This window comes from Astyanax mexicanus, chromosome 7, assembly GCF_023375975.1.
Source record: "Astyanax mexicanus isolate ESR-SI-001 chromosome 7, AstMex3_surface, whole genome shotgun sequence".
Lineage (NCBI taxonomy): Eukaryota > Metazoa > Chordata > Actinopteri > Characiformes > Acestrorhamphidae > Astyanax > Astyanax mexicanus.
Window position 1 is genome coordinate 13,387,401 of NC_064414.1, and position 12,050 is coordinate 13,399,450.

General features: G+C 37.8%; 1 protein-coding gene across 1 annotated transcript in view; it reads left to right on the forward strand.

Annotated features, from left to right (window-relative positions):
- The first annotated feature begins 1,294 nt into the window (after positions 1–1,294).
- Positions 1,295–12,050, forward strand: part of foxn2a (forkhead box N2a) — a 44,501-nt gene continuing 33,745 nt past the window's right edge. Inside the window, exon 1 of the mRNA XM_007238449.4 lies at positions 1,295–1,445. The gene's annotated coding sequence lies outside the window, so the exon portion shown is untranslated. The remainder of the gene's footprint in view (positions 1,446–12,050) is intronic.

A 12,050-nucleotide genomic window follows, 5' to 3' on the forward strand; every position in this document is an offset into this window, starting at 1 on the left:
TTTTATTTCTCAATTCTGTCCGTGTCATACGCATTGAGGAAGTCATAGGGCCTTCTGAAAGTAATTGGTCACACTGGATTATATTAATGGGTATCAAGCCGCTTTCACATAAGCAGTGATATGCTGCGTTGCTTTCCGCTCTGCTGGACGCATGCCATTTGTAGTTGTGATGCGCTGCTACTGATGCCGGGCGTGGTGGTATGTGGTGTAGCTAAAGTGTCTGTAGACCGATATCTGTCTCTCTATCTCACAAAAGAGCTTTGATTCTGGTCTTCCTCATGTTATCTCTATATGAGTGTAGAAAAGCGTTGTACAGCTCAGGGAATTCACTACTTTAGTCACTTGTCCAAGGTTTTCCATTGTTTGGACAATTGTTGTTTGAGTTCACTTCACATGTTTTCTGCCACGCTACTGCATGTTACATGTCTATACTCTCTCTCTCTTTGTATCTCTATACTCTCTCTGTACTCTCTCTCTCTTTGTATCTCTATACTCTCTCTTTCTTTTCGTATCTCTCTCTGTATCTCTGTCTCTCTATACCCTCTCTTTCTCTCAATATCTCTTGCTGTATCTCTGTGTCTCTCTATACCCTCTCTTTCTGTCCCTGTATCTCCGTCTTTCTATATTCTCTTTCTCTCTGTTTCTCCATTCTTTTTTTCTCTCCGTATCTCTCTGTGTTTCTCCATTCTTTTTTTTCTCTCCGTATCTCTCTCTGTATCTCCGTGTCGCTCTATATTCTCTCTGTCTCTCTATACTCTTTCTCTCCGTATCTCTCTCTGTATCTGTTTCTCTATACTCTCCCTCTGTATCTCTCTCTGTACTCTCTTTTTCTCTCTCTCATTTTCTCTCTCTCCCTCCATATCTCTCTCTGTATCTCTGTCTCACTATACTCCCTCTTTCTCTCTGTATCTCTCTCTGTATCTCTGTCTGTATCTCTATACTCTCTCTTTCTCTCTCTTATTCTCCCTTTCTTTCTTTGTATCTATGTGTCTCTCTATACTCTCTCTGTATCTCCGTCTTTCTATACTCTCTCTTTATCTCTGTATCTATATCTCTCTATACTCTCTCTCTGTCTCTCTGTACTCTCTCTCCGTATCTCTCTCTCTGTCTCTCTGTACTCTCTCTCTTTGTCTCTATACTCTATATCTCTGTCTCTCTCTCGCGCGCGCGCGCGCGCTGCGGCAGTTGCCAGGGGACGTCGTCGAAGGGGAGGAGTTATGATTGGCTGAAGTGGGGCTGTTGCCGTAGCAACGGCAAAGGGGCTCGGTAGCGTTGCTGCGCGGCGCGAGCCGAGCCGAGCGCTGCTGCGCGAATGGAGGAAGCAGCTGCTGATTACTGACGGGCTGCGTATCTGAGGCGCAGATCTGCCGACACGTGAACAGCGGGCTAAACTGCAGCAGCTCTGCCGCGCGAGGGAACGGAGCGACCGGCCGGCCTGCAGGAGAGTGAGTACAGTTTATCTGGGCGGAGTAGCGGAGTGCTGAGTAATAGGAGTGGAGTTAGTTAGGTTAGTTAGTTTGTTTGTGCGGCTTCGTAAAAGTTAGGTTTTCGTTCCCCAAACGCTGCCGTTCCCAACGTCCAGCTGTACATACAGCGGCACGAACTTACAGCTTCAGTTTCAGACTCATATCCCAGAGCTAGTAGCTGCATATAAGAGTGTGAAATATGGAATTTATGTTAATATGTAACCTAGCTATATATGTGGCTGTAGTTAGCTCTGCGCTGGTAGAGCTCCTCACAACAAACTTGTTTTGAGGCTTAAGCAGCTAGAGCCAGAGCCAGAGCTAGCTAACCATGTTATTTAGGTTAGAGGTGGTGTTGTCCGGCTGTGCTTCGTCTGAAGTCTCACAATATTTGCCGATATCTGTAATTTAGCTGGTTTTCTGTTTCTAAATTCCATAAAACACTATTTTCTCCACACTCTGAACCATCCCATGCGTGTCTTATTGTTTTAATATCGCGGGTTAATGGTCTTATAGAACTCTACTTCTTTTGTTGAGGAGCGCTGAATTCCACCACAGCAGAGAGAAGCCTCCACCTACTGCACACTATATACACACACACACACACACACACACACACACACACACACACACACACACACACACACAGTTTTATTTATACTAAATAATATTTATAAAGAATATTTATTTATATTCATGTAGTTTATTAACAGCAGCCTAATCACCCACTTCCAGGAAGCAGATTTGGTTCCTAAAGTCGGAACATCTTAAGTGAGAACGTTAGCTCAGATACCTCTGCCTGTTTGCCCTCTGTGTGAAAATGTAGGGCAACTTTGACGTAACATGGGTGGCATGGGCGAAGAGAGATATTGTACCGCGTTGGTTTAGACGGTTAGACGGTTGGGCTGTTGCTCAGACTGTGCTGTATAAAAAAGGCCAACACAGTTTTTTTTTATTTCCTTCTTGAAACCCACAGACTTCAGCTGACTATTCATAATTTACAGTTAACAAAACATGAGTCATTTCACCTACTCACGAAGAATATTCCACAGCATCATACTGATCATCACCTCTCCCCTGCTTCTCTCAAACATCTGGTAGAAGTAAACATTGTAAGGCCTGTGCAGCTATTAACAGGTAGTTAGAAAGTGACAGAAATTTCACTGGTAAGAATTGTCTGTAGCTGGGAAAGGCGTGGGGTAAAGTACTTTTAAGTAGGGGTGGGCGATATGACCCTAAAATAGTATCACAATATTTAATGATATTTTCACAATAATGATAAAATAATCTTGACGACATAACAAAAAACACTGTAAATAAATAAATTGAAAGTTACATTTTATTATTGCATACAATATGACAGGGCAACACCCCTAATACAAGAATTATATCAGACTTGAGTCAATAATCCAGAATGTCATAAAACTAATAATGCACTTCAAATATGTCCATATATCCAGGATTAAAGTAAAATTAATTATACTGGACAGAAAAAATCTGCCTTTATTAGATATATAATAGGAAATGAGAACTGTGTGAATTTGTCTTTTGCTAAAACAAAGGGGGTGGTTGATATGGCATGATATACATTCACGATATTGAAATATGTTGGCAATATTATTGTGTTTGATACAATATGGCACACCCCTACCGTTTTGAGATTCTACCATATTAGTTTATTAACTCCACCTCATTCTCTCAACTTCGCAACAAATTCACAACATTACACATATTGTTTAGTGCTGACTAAGGGCTGACTGGCACTTATCCCTTTAGCCAGTATTATTTGTAACCATATCTTGTTGTAAATACTAGCCTAATGCATCAGTTTACTGTTTAATGTCAAACGCTGACCTCTTATCCAGCTTTTTATTACGGGAGCACTAAAGAGCTTCATACATGTGGGGAAGTTGTTAAAAGTTTAGTGGAAAGATGTATGATTGAATGCATTTGTATTCAAATTTATTGGAAAAGTCACCTAAGAAAGAGTCTGATGTTCTGGTATCTCCATGTTCGCAGTAGCTCTTTTATCAGCATCAGTAGCAGCATCACGTTTGCTCAGGTAACCAGTAAAAGCTAAAATAATATCCCAGGAAGGACCTACCAGACCACTGTTTTTACAATTAACTTATTTGGCTTTACAGGGATGGTCTCAGAAGCACAATTATGACATTAATTAGAGTACTTTGTCCTCTCCCCACTCAGGAATACTAGTACAGTCAAAAAGAAAGAAATCTGAGAGAAATCTGCAGCTTTAAGTGTTGTGCTGATCACTGTCCATTGTCCTATTTTGCTTTCTGTTCGGTTTGAGTCCCTCCTTCATTGAAAAAGCTTGACCTTTCTGACATGCAGCAATCTGTTACCCATTGTGATCCAGCGTTTCTTCCTATGGATTGAACAACTGTTACTACTATTCCCAAACTACTGAAATTGTGTCAGTGTTAGTTGTGCTACAGTGTCAATTTGTGCCACCTTGTAAAAACGCAAAAAGCACCTATTAGAACGTACTCCCCACAGGAAGCCACGAAGGATATTTGGATAGCCTTGGTCACTGCATGAGCATAACAGGGTAAAGCTGAGGTAAAAGGAGTTAACATAAATATTTTTTTGTATTGTTAAAGTGTTTATTATTATTCTTTTGTTTATTCTTAATTGCCAGTTCACTTTTGACATCCCCCAAAAATGCAAATAATGACTGTTTAATAAACCTGAATGGACCACAAACATTTTTAAAATGTGGGTCAGCACAAGCACATTGCTGATAAGAAGCACATATCAAGGAGTAGCATAGCTCAACAGAACACTGGTGTTTGGAGACTCTTTCAAAAGCCTTAATTATTTCCATGTGTTGTTGGTTGTTATATTTTGGTGACAATAAATAAGAATACAATCTTTTCAATTCTTTCTACTAAGTTATTGGCTGTTTTAGTGAGCCCATAATAATAAACAGGATGACAGGTCAATGTTTGACATCAAACAGTAAACTGATGCATTAGGCTTGTACCTACAAGATATGGTTTTGAATAAAGCTGGCTAAGGGATAAGTGCCAGCCAGCTAGCCATTAGTCAATGCACAGAATGCACTGTATATTTGTTAAGAAGTTTGGGAAACACAGTGGATTTTATAGTCCTTACATGTCTTATCGCACACGATTAATGTGGAAACTTTATATGTTCATTTTTAAAGTGAAATAGTTTACAGCTGCTGGAGTTTTTTAGCTGTGTGTTTGAATTTGTTTTAAATTATAAGAAATCAATGATCCCTCAATATGAGGACAGTATGCTCAGTGTCATTAATACAGGCCAAAAAGTTGTTTTTATTTATTTGCATGTAAAGTAACACAGGATCACTGAATTCGACGTGACTCTCTGAAAACAGGTTGGATAGTCATGGCCAACCCTAGTTGTCAAAGAAGTGTGCAATTTGAGCTTCGTGTAGCTGAAACATGTGGAGCTGGAGTGTTAGCTTGCCTGTTAGCTAAGCTAATGTTATCAGTCTGTGCTGTGCTGTTGTTGTGATAACATTATCAACCTAACTAACTACGACTTTACTCTCTAAGACATGGGTTTTTATAATCAGTACTCAGGTTAGTTGACAGCTGTACTGAGCTGTTTACACTGTGTATCTGTATTGGCCAGTTGCTCTTTCATTCTTCTTTCAGTCAGAGAGATTGGAGTGTGTTTTGTAGTAAACCGAATATTGAAGAAGCCTTCATTTACTGTATTTCTGTGTTAAACGTATGTGCAGTGTCCAATTAGTCTGTGAAAAAAATGAAATCTGTATTTAATCATTTTTAGTTTAAAAATAACCCAGCATGTTAGGGTATTGTAGCCATGTAAACACAAGCGCAGTACACACATCCCTGCCATTGGTAATGCTGTATAATGTTTTAACACTGTAAAATGTTGATACCTCCCAATCCTAGTTGACACAACTAGTTATTACTTCATAACACAGAAACAGAAATAGTTGACACTTATTTCAGCATAAAGGATCTTGTGCAACCTACTTTGAAGTTTCACTAAGTGTTTCACTTCACTTATTGTTTTGTTCTCACTGGTTGTGAACATGGCACTGTTATTGGGGCCAAAACAACTGTCGTAGCAAGGCATTGACAAGTCCGCTGATCAGATCAGGATACAGAGCGGATGTGCGAGTTCAAGTTTCACCGGATGGGTGTTGCAACAATGGGGGATGTCCTGTTGTTGTAGATGGTCAACATAAGTGCAATTAACATCTAGGGGGAGGTCCTAAATGTTACATTCTCACTCTAGAAGATGCCGGCTTCCTATAAAGAGACTTTATCCTCAAAGTTCTGCAACATTTTCCAATTTGATTCTGCCAGTTGTGCCTATTAGTATTGGGACTCATAGGGCATTTCACAATTATCATGATATCACAATACTGTGATTCTGTGATGCTCGATATATCGCAAGACAGTTCTCTACGATACTTCATAGCATATGTGTTACAGAGGAGAATAAAATACTCTTTACTCTTTATCATGGATTTGTTGGTGTAAGTTTTACAGAATTTCACAACTAATATTCTTCATCGCAGGATTAACCTATTCATTTGATTAGTGCCACCACATGGAGTAATGAAGCAGTAACTTTAGTAATTTTAATTGGCTGGCCAGTTTTAAGGAGTTTAGAGTACCTATGTTTCAATTAAAATATTAATATTTGGTGCCATGTATCAATATGATATATCACAATATTGCTATATTGTCACCCCTAGACACCATGAACAAAAGACCTTGTTTTGTTGTTCATTTGTAAACAAGAGGCAGTTTACCACACCACCTCATCTAACGTGCAACACGGTACTGTGTTAAACCCACCTTACCATTCTCCACCGTTATCTAACAAGGCTCAGCAGTTGGGTCTTGATATGATCTGGCTTTTGTTGGTAGGTGACTGTTTTCAGCTGCAGCTGCACACATTTTTTTTTTTTTTATCAGCTACAGTCCCTCCACCACACACACACACGCGCACGCACGCCCATCCCCATTATGTATTTTTTTTACCCAAAGCAACCGACCAGGAGGAGGGACATCCCCAGGAGCCCACGAGGCTTCAGTTGTCTTGGTTACGTGACATCAGCGTGCGGTAATCCAATATAGGTTGCTGCTCTGAATTTGGGTTGCAAATGCGTAAAAGCTTTCCTCTTACAAGAGTGCATGTTGCATCCTCCTCCTAGATCTGAGTGAGATCCTCTTATCTGTTCTGTCAAGTGTTAAACATACTGACACTGTTTACAACAAGGCACAGTTATCTGATTTGTGTATGGGTTTTCTGTTGTTTTTTTGTTTTGTTTTGTGTTCATGAATTGGTCGTGGTCCTGGTGCAGTTGGACCCTGTTGCCTGCTACATTTGCTCTTATCTCCCTCCCCCCGTAACGTCCCCGCCGTCTGTCATGGCAGAGGAGGGGCTAAGGCTTGCTACCATTAACAGTCAAACCTGCTCACAAACCCCCAAACATTGACAGTGATGCTGATCTTACCATTGGCCTTGTTGAGAGTGAGACTCTTGGCTGTGCCTTTTCTCACTGCTAACAATGACCATTTATGCAGGTCACTCATTGCTGAATAACATGTTTTTATATTAAAATGTTCTTGAAGATAAATGCACTACATTGGATGATCCTAAAAAGGAACAAGTTAGAAGGAGCAGGCAATATATTTTTATTTTAAACTTGTATTTATGCAGTGACTGTAGAAATAAACAGCACAACATCTCTTAAAAGTGAAGTTACCACAGTTATATTTTCCCTACAGGGTTTAATGAAATGTTGTATGGCAGTATTTTCTTTTACAATACTGTGTTTATTTTCAAAAGCACAGTATCAATTTTGAATTATTAGTTTAGATGTAAATTAGTATTAGTTTATATATATATATATATATATATATATATATATATATATATATATATATATATATATATATATATATATATATATAATTAGTAATTTAGATATGAAAATTGGTGTCAGAAGTGGTTAATTTAGTGTTGTCCCATATTCACTCAGATTTTTTTTCTCTAAACTGTTGTACTCACATTAGATCTCACTTTTTGGATTGCAGAAAATGTAAACTTTTATTGTATTCCGATTTTATAAATATGTTGTTTTTTTCACAATTGCCTGGTGACAATATATTGATATTGTGATGTATCATCTGTTTGATTGTATCATATCTTACCATATGTGAATTCAAATATGGATATTTATTTATTCAAACATAGGCACTCTTAAGACTCACCCCCGATTAGACTTACTAAAATTACTTCTTCATTTCTCCATGTGGTGGTGCTATACTGAAATAAATAGGATAAACCTGTGGTGAAGAATTTTGGATTTTAAATTCTGTGACACTAGGCCTGTCGCGATAATTATGTTATCAACTTATTTAACCGCAATATTTTTTGCCGACATCGATAATAGCTATTGTGTTTCTGCATGGGATTGTTTACATGAGAACACACGCACGGATGTGTGGAGATGTTAGCTTGTGAACATATTCGAGACCAATAGGACTTTCTCAAAACTAAACAGCTTTAGGTTTAGAGCAGTCCAGTCCGGATTTGTTTTAAAGCTCCACGGCTCTGGTGTGAGAGTATCTTATTAGTATTAGTATTATTAGATGCCCTATGATTCCCATCCTTCCTGGACAAACTGGGTCTCCTGTGATAAAATCCACGGTATCTATCTTGTGTTTTGGTCGTTTGGGCTGTGCGGTAACAAAGTGGTCGGAATTGCTCAGTTTGTGACTAGGGGCGGTGGCACCAGAAGAGTAGGTCAGTCTGTCTCCACCCTGATCTCTCCTGCACTGACTCTGATTGGAAGTTTGACAACATTGCAGACAATTGGTGGGTACATGTTTGGTACAGTAATTGTATGTATTGTGTTTATCAGCAAATGTTTGATAATGTGGTTGCTGAGATTTAAGAAAATGTAAGCATAAGGGTTTGGTAGACCTTATTGAGAACGCTGCTCTCTGCTTCTCTCTGGTGGCTAAATGGATGGATGGAGTGCAGGTTAAGGAGAAAATGCATTGCCAGTTGCTGCTGTGAACACATCCATAGTAAAGGTTAATAATAAGACTTTAGGTGTGCCACTTAGGTGTAGAAGTTCTTAGTTCCAGGACTGGTGAATGCACACTCTGCTCTAAGACCATGCTTTCCTTTCATCACTGTTTGCAATAAATAGCATGGGAAACAGTGGACAGATTTCTCCATTTTTTCCTGGTTAAAGGGTTTCACATAGAACATAGCATTGTACACTATTGATTAAAGCTGTAATATGACCACAAATTCACATCCTTATATAGGCCATTTCATATACAGATAATATATATCACAATAGAAAACATTGTCTGTAAATTCTGTCATTTTGTTTAATAAAATATCCTCTTTAGCGACCTATTACGTATTACATGAATTACATAATATCAAAATAAAAGCATGTCCTAATATTATATTACATTTCTCTTTTTGCTGAGAAAGTTGAGGGACACCAGTTAATTTTTATATTCTACTTGCACGTATTAAAATGCTCAGCATCAACATATTAAAGTGTTCAGCATCATTATGAAGCTTGGTTTTTGTGCACTCCATTTACAGAGTGCACAAATATGCATTGCTTTTCCTCACTAACATGCAGAATAAGTGCCAAAATGAATTGCAAATCCCCTATTTCACTGCGCTTGATCTCTCTATTGAAAAACAATACACAAGAATTTACATTTTCAAACCAAACGCTGAATTTGAGTCAGAATTGCACACAAACTTCCTTAAAATAGAACCAGAATGCTATTTGTGCCAAAATGAAATGTAATCACTGTTCAATCAGAACCCATTACTAAAATTGGGATGAGGCTGAGAAACCAATCAGAAGCAAGCACTTAATTATGTGGGACAAAGTAAACCTAATAGTAATCAAAGTCTTAATTTAAAGCCTTTGTTTTTTATATTATATGTACTCCTAACAGCAACAGTAAGTCACAGACCTATATAAAAGCCCTGTCATGCAAAGAAATATATAAATAAATAATAAAAAAAATACTGTGATATACCGTGAAACTGTCAGAATTTTGAAAAATCCCATGATATGCATTTTTTGGTCATAGCGCCCAGCACTAATCCTGTGCATTGTGATTCGCTTTTGAACATTCACAGCACCACACAGTGGAATACAATGCAGTTGTGCTGATTGTATTTTAAGGAGGTTTGTGTGCAGTTCTGACGCATTTAGTTTTAAAAATGTAAACTGTCGTGTATTGTTTTTCAAAAAACAGATTAAGTGCAGTTAAATGTAATGTACTGGATTTCTTGTAAGTATCAAATATAAGGTATTAATCAATAAAAAAGGCATAAACATTGGCTTTATTTTGTGCGTCTTAGCTTCTGAACAGCAGACTTTGCTTTTTTTAAAGAAACTTTATTGAAATTTTTTTAGTACATATTACAATATTTCACATGTATTAAATTCAACATGTCAACAATTCAACAATCACTCATAGATTAAAATATTCATCACATGCAAATCAACTCATACTTACACATAATTAATAATAAATGCTACAATTTTAAATTTGTCCAGGGACTTTTTTTTGGTCCAGTGTTTTCAGTCTCTTTAACGCTGTTATTATTTGTTTAGTGACTATATGAGCAGGAATCTGAATTTGTTGTATTATCATTTTACACCTAGTCTTCCAGAGCTTACAATTTACAATACACAAAATATACCAATAAATTTCTTTTCTCTTAGGATCTATATTTTCATCAAATACACCATGATTTATAATCCAGGTCCAGGTGTCCTGAGCCCGTTGGCAGTCCACGAGCAGATGCTTTGCCAGTTCTGCCAGTGTTGAATTAGCAAGCTGCATTCTGTTCCCACAAAGTCAGTGAATTCTCCTTCTTGGGCAGGCAATGTTCTCCAAGATACATTAAGATCTGTGGAATAATTGTGACAAAAAGTATTAAAAATTAAATTTTTGACTTCTTGGGTCTAATTAATTGATATCACTAAGACTAATAATACAGTTGTGTTAATGGCCATGCATTTATGAATCCTAAGATTGATACCTACCGCATTGGGGCACATTAGGCACTAGTGGCAATTGATAATTTATCCAATAACCAAGAGACACACACACTTCCCTATATCAACACAGTGTCTGAAATTATCTTTTTGTCTCACTGGCCAAATGTACCCGTAGATAGAGAAATCATGCATATTGTTTAAAGTAACTTTATCTTATTGTATTGTTTATATTCTGAACTCCAATGTAAACGCTGTGTTTACTGTTTACATAAAGCTTGTATTAATTGAGAACCTGTCTCCGTTGTAATAAACCAAGCACACACAGACAGTATTCCTAATAATTAGCACTCCACAGCGCTGTTGTTATATTATTAATGTTAATCTAATTGATTTGTTATAAGTTAAATTTACCTGGTCTCTGCTTTAATGGTGAAGCATTAAAGACTTGGTGTTGTAGGAGGTAAGGACCGCGCTGCACCGAAAACGTCACTGAGGTGTTCGAACCTAAAATCTTTTTTTCTCTCAAGTTCGCTTTTTTACCTTGCTTCCATATTCCTGCTGCTCAACTAAAAACCACCACCTCCTCCTATATAAACGATTCCTCGAGGCACAGAAAATTACTCAATCAATTTTTTTTTATCGAGTTACTCGAATTACTCGAGTAATCGTTTCACTCCTAATATAATGTAATAGTTGTTTTGCATTTAATTTTGACACATGCTCTGCATGTAAGTGAGGAAAAACAATGCATCTTGTGGATTGCATTTAAATTTTTCCATGTTAGTGTTTGCTTTTAATTTGGCACTAATTCCTGTGACAGGCTGGGGAATTGGATATTGGAATTGGAGTCATGAAGCGCTGGACACTGGGCTGCACATTGCTTTAACTCACCCCTGCTGCTCTAGACTTACTAATGAGTTGATCATTAATAAGCTGGTTTATTAATGAGCTGATTAGTTGGTCAGGTGTGCTGGAAGCAGAAAAAAATCACTAAGTTTGCAGAGGGAAGTTGTTTAGGATCAGAACTGAGAAACACTCTTTTATATGAAGACAGACGTTCAAACAGCGACTATTAAACTGAATGTCTGTAGCAGGAAGCAGTAATTATGTATACAGTTGTGGTCAAAAGTTTACATACACTTGTAAAAAAACATAATGTTATGGCTGTCTTGAGTTTTCAATAAGTTCTACAACTCTTATTTTTCTGTGATAGAGTGATCGGAACACATACATGTTTGTCACAAAAAACAGTCATGAAATTTGGTTCTTTCATACATTTATTATGGGTCTGCTGAAAATGTCACCAAATCTGCTGGGTCAAAAATATACATACAGCAACATTAGTATTTGGTTACATGTCCCTTGGCCATTTTCACGGCAACTAGGCGCTTTTGGTAGCCATCCACAAGCTCCTGGCAAGCTTCAGGTCGAATGTTTGACCACTCTTCTTGACAGAATTGGTGCAGTTCAGCTAAATGTGATGGTTTTCTTGCATGAACCCGTTTCTTTAGCACTGTCCACATGTTCTCAATGGG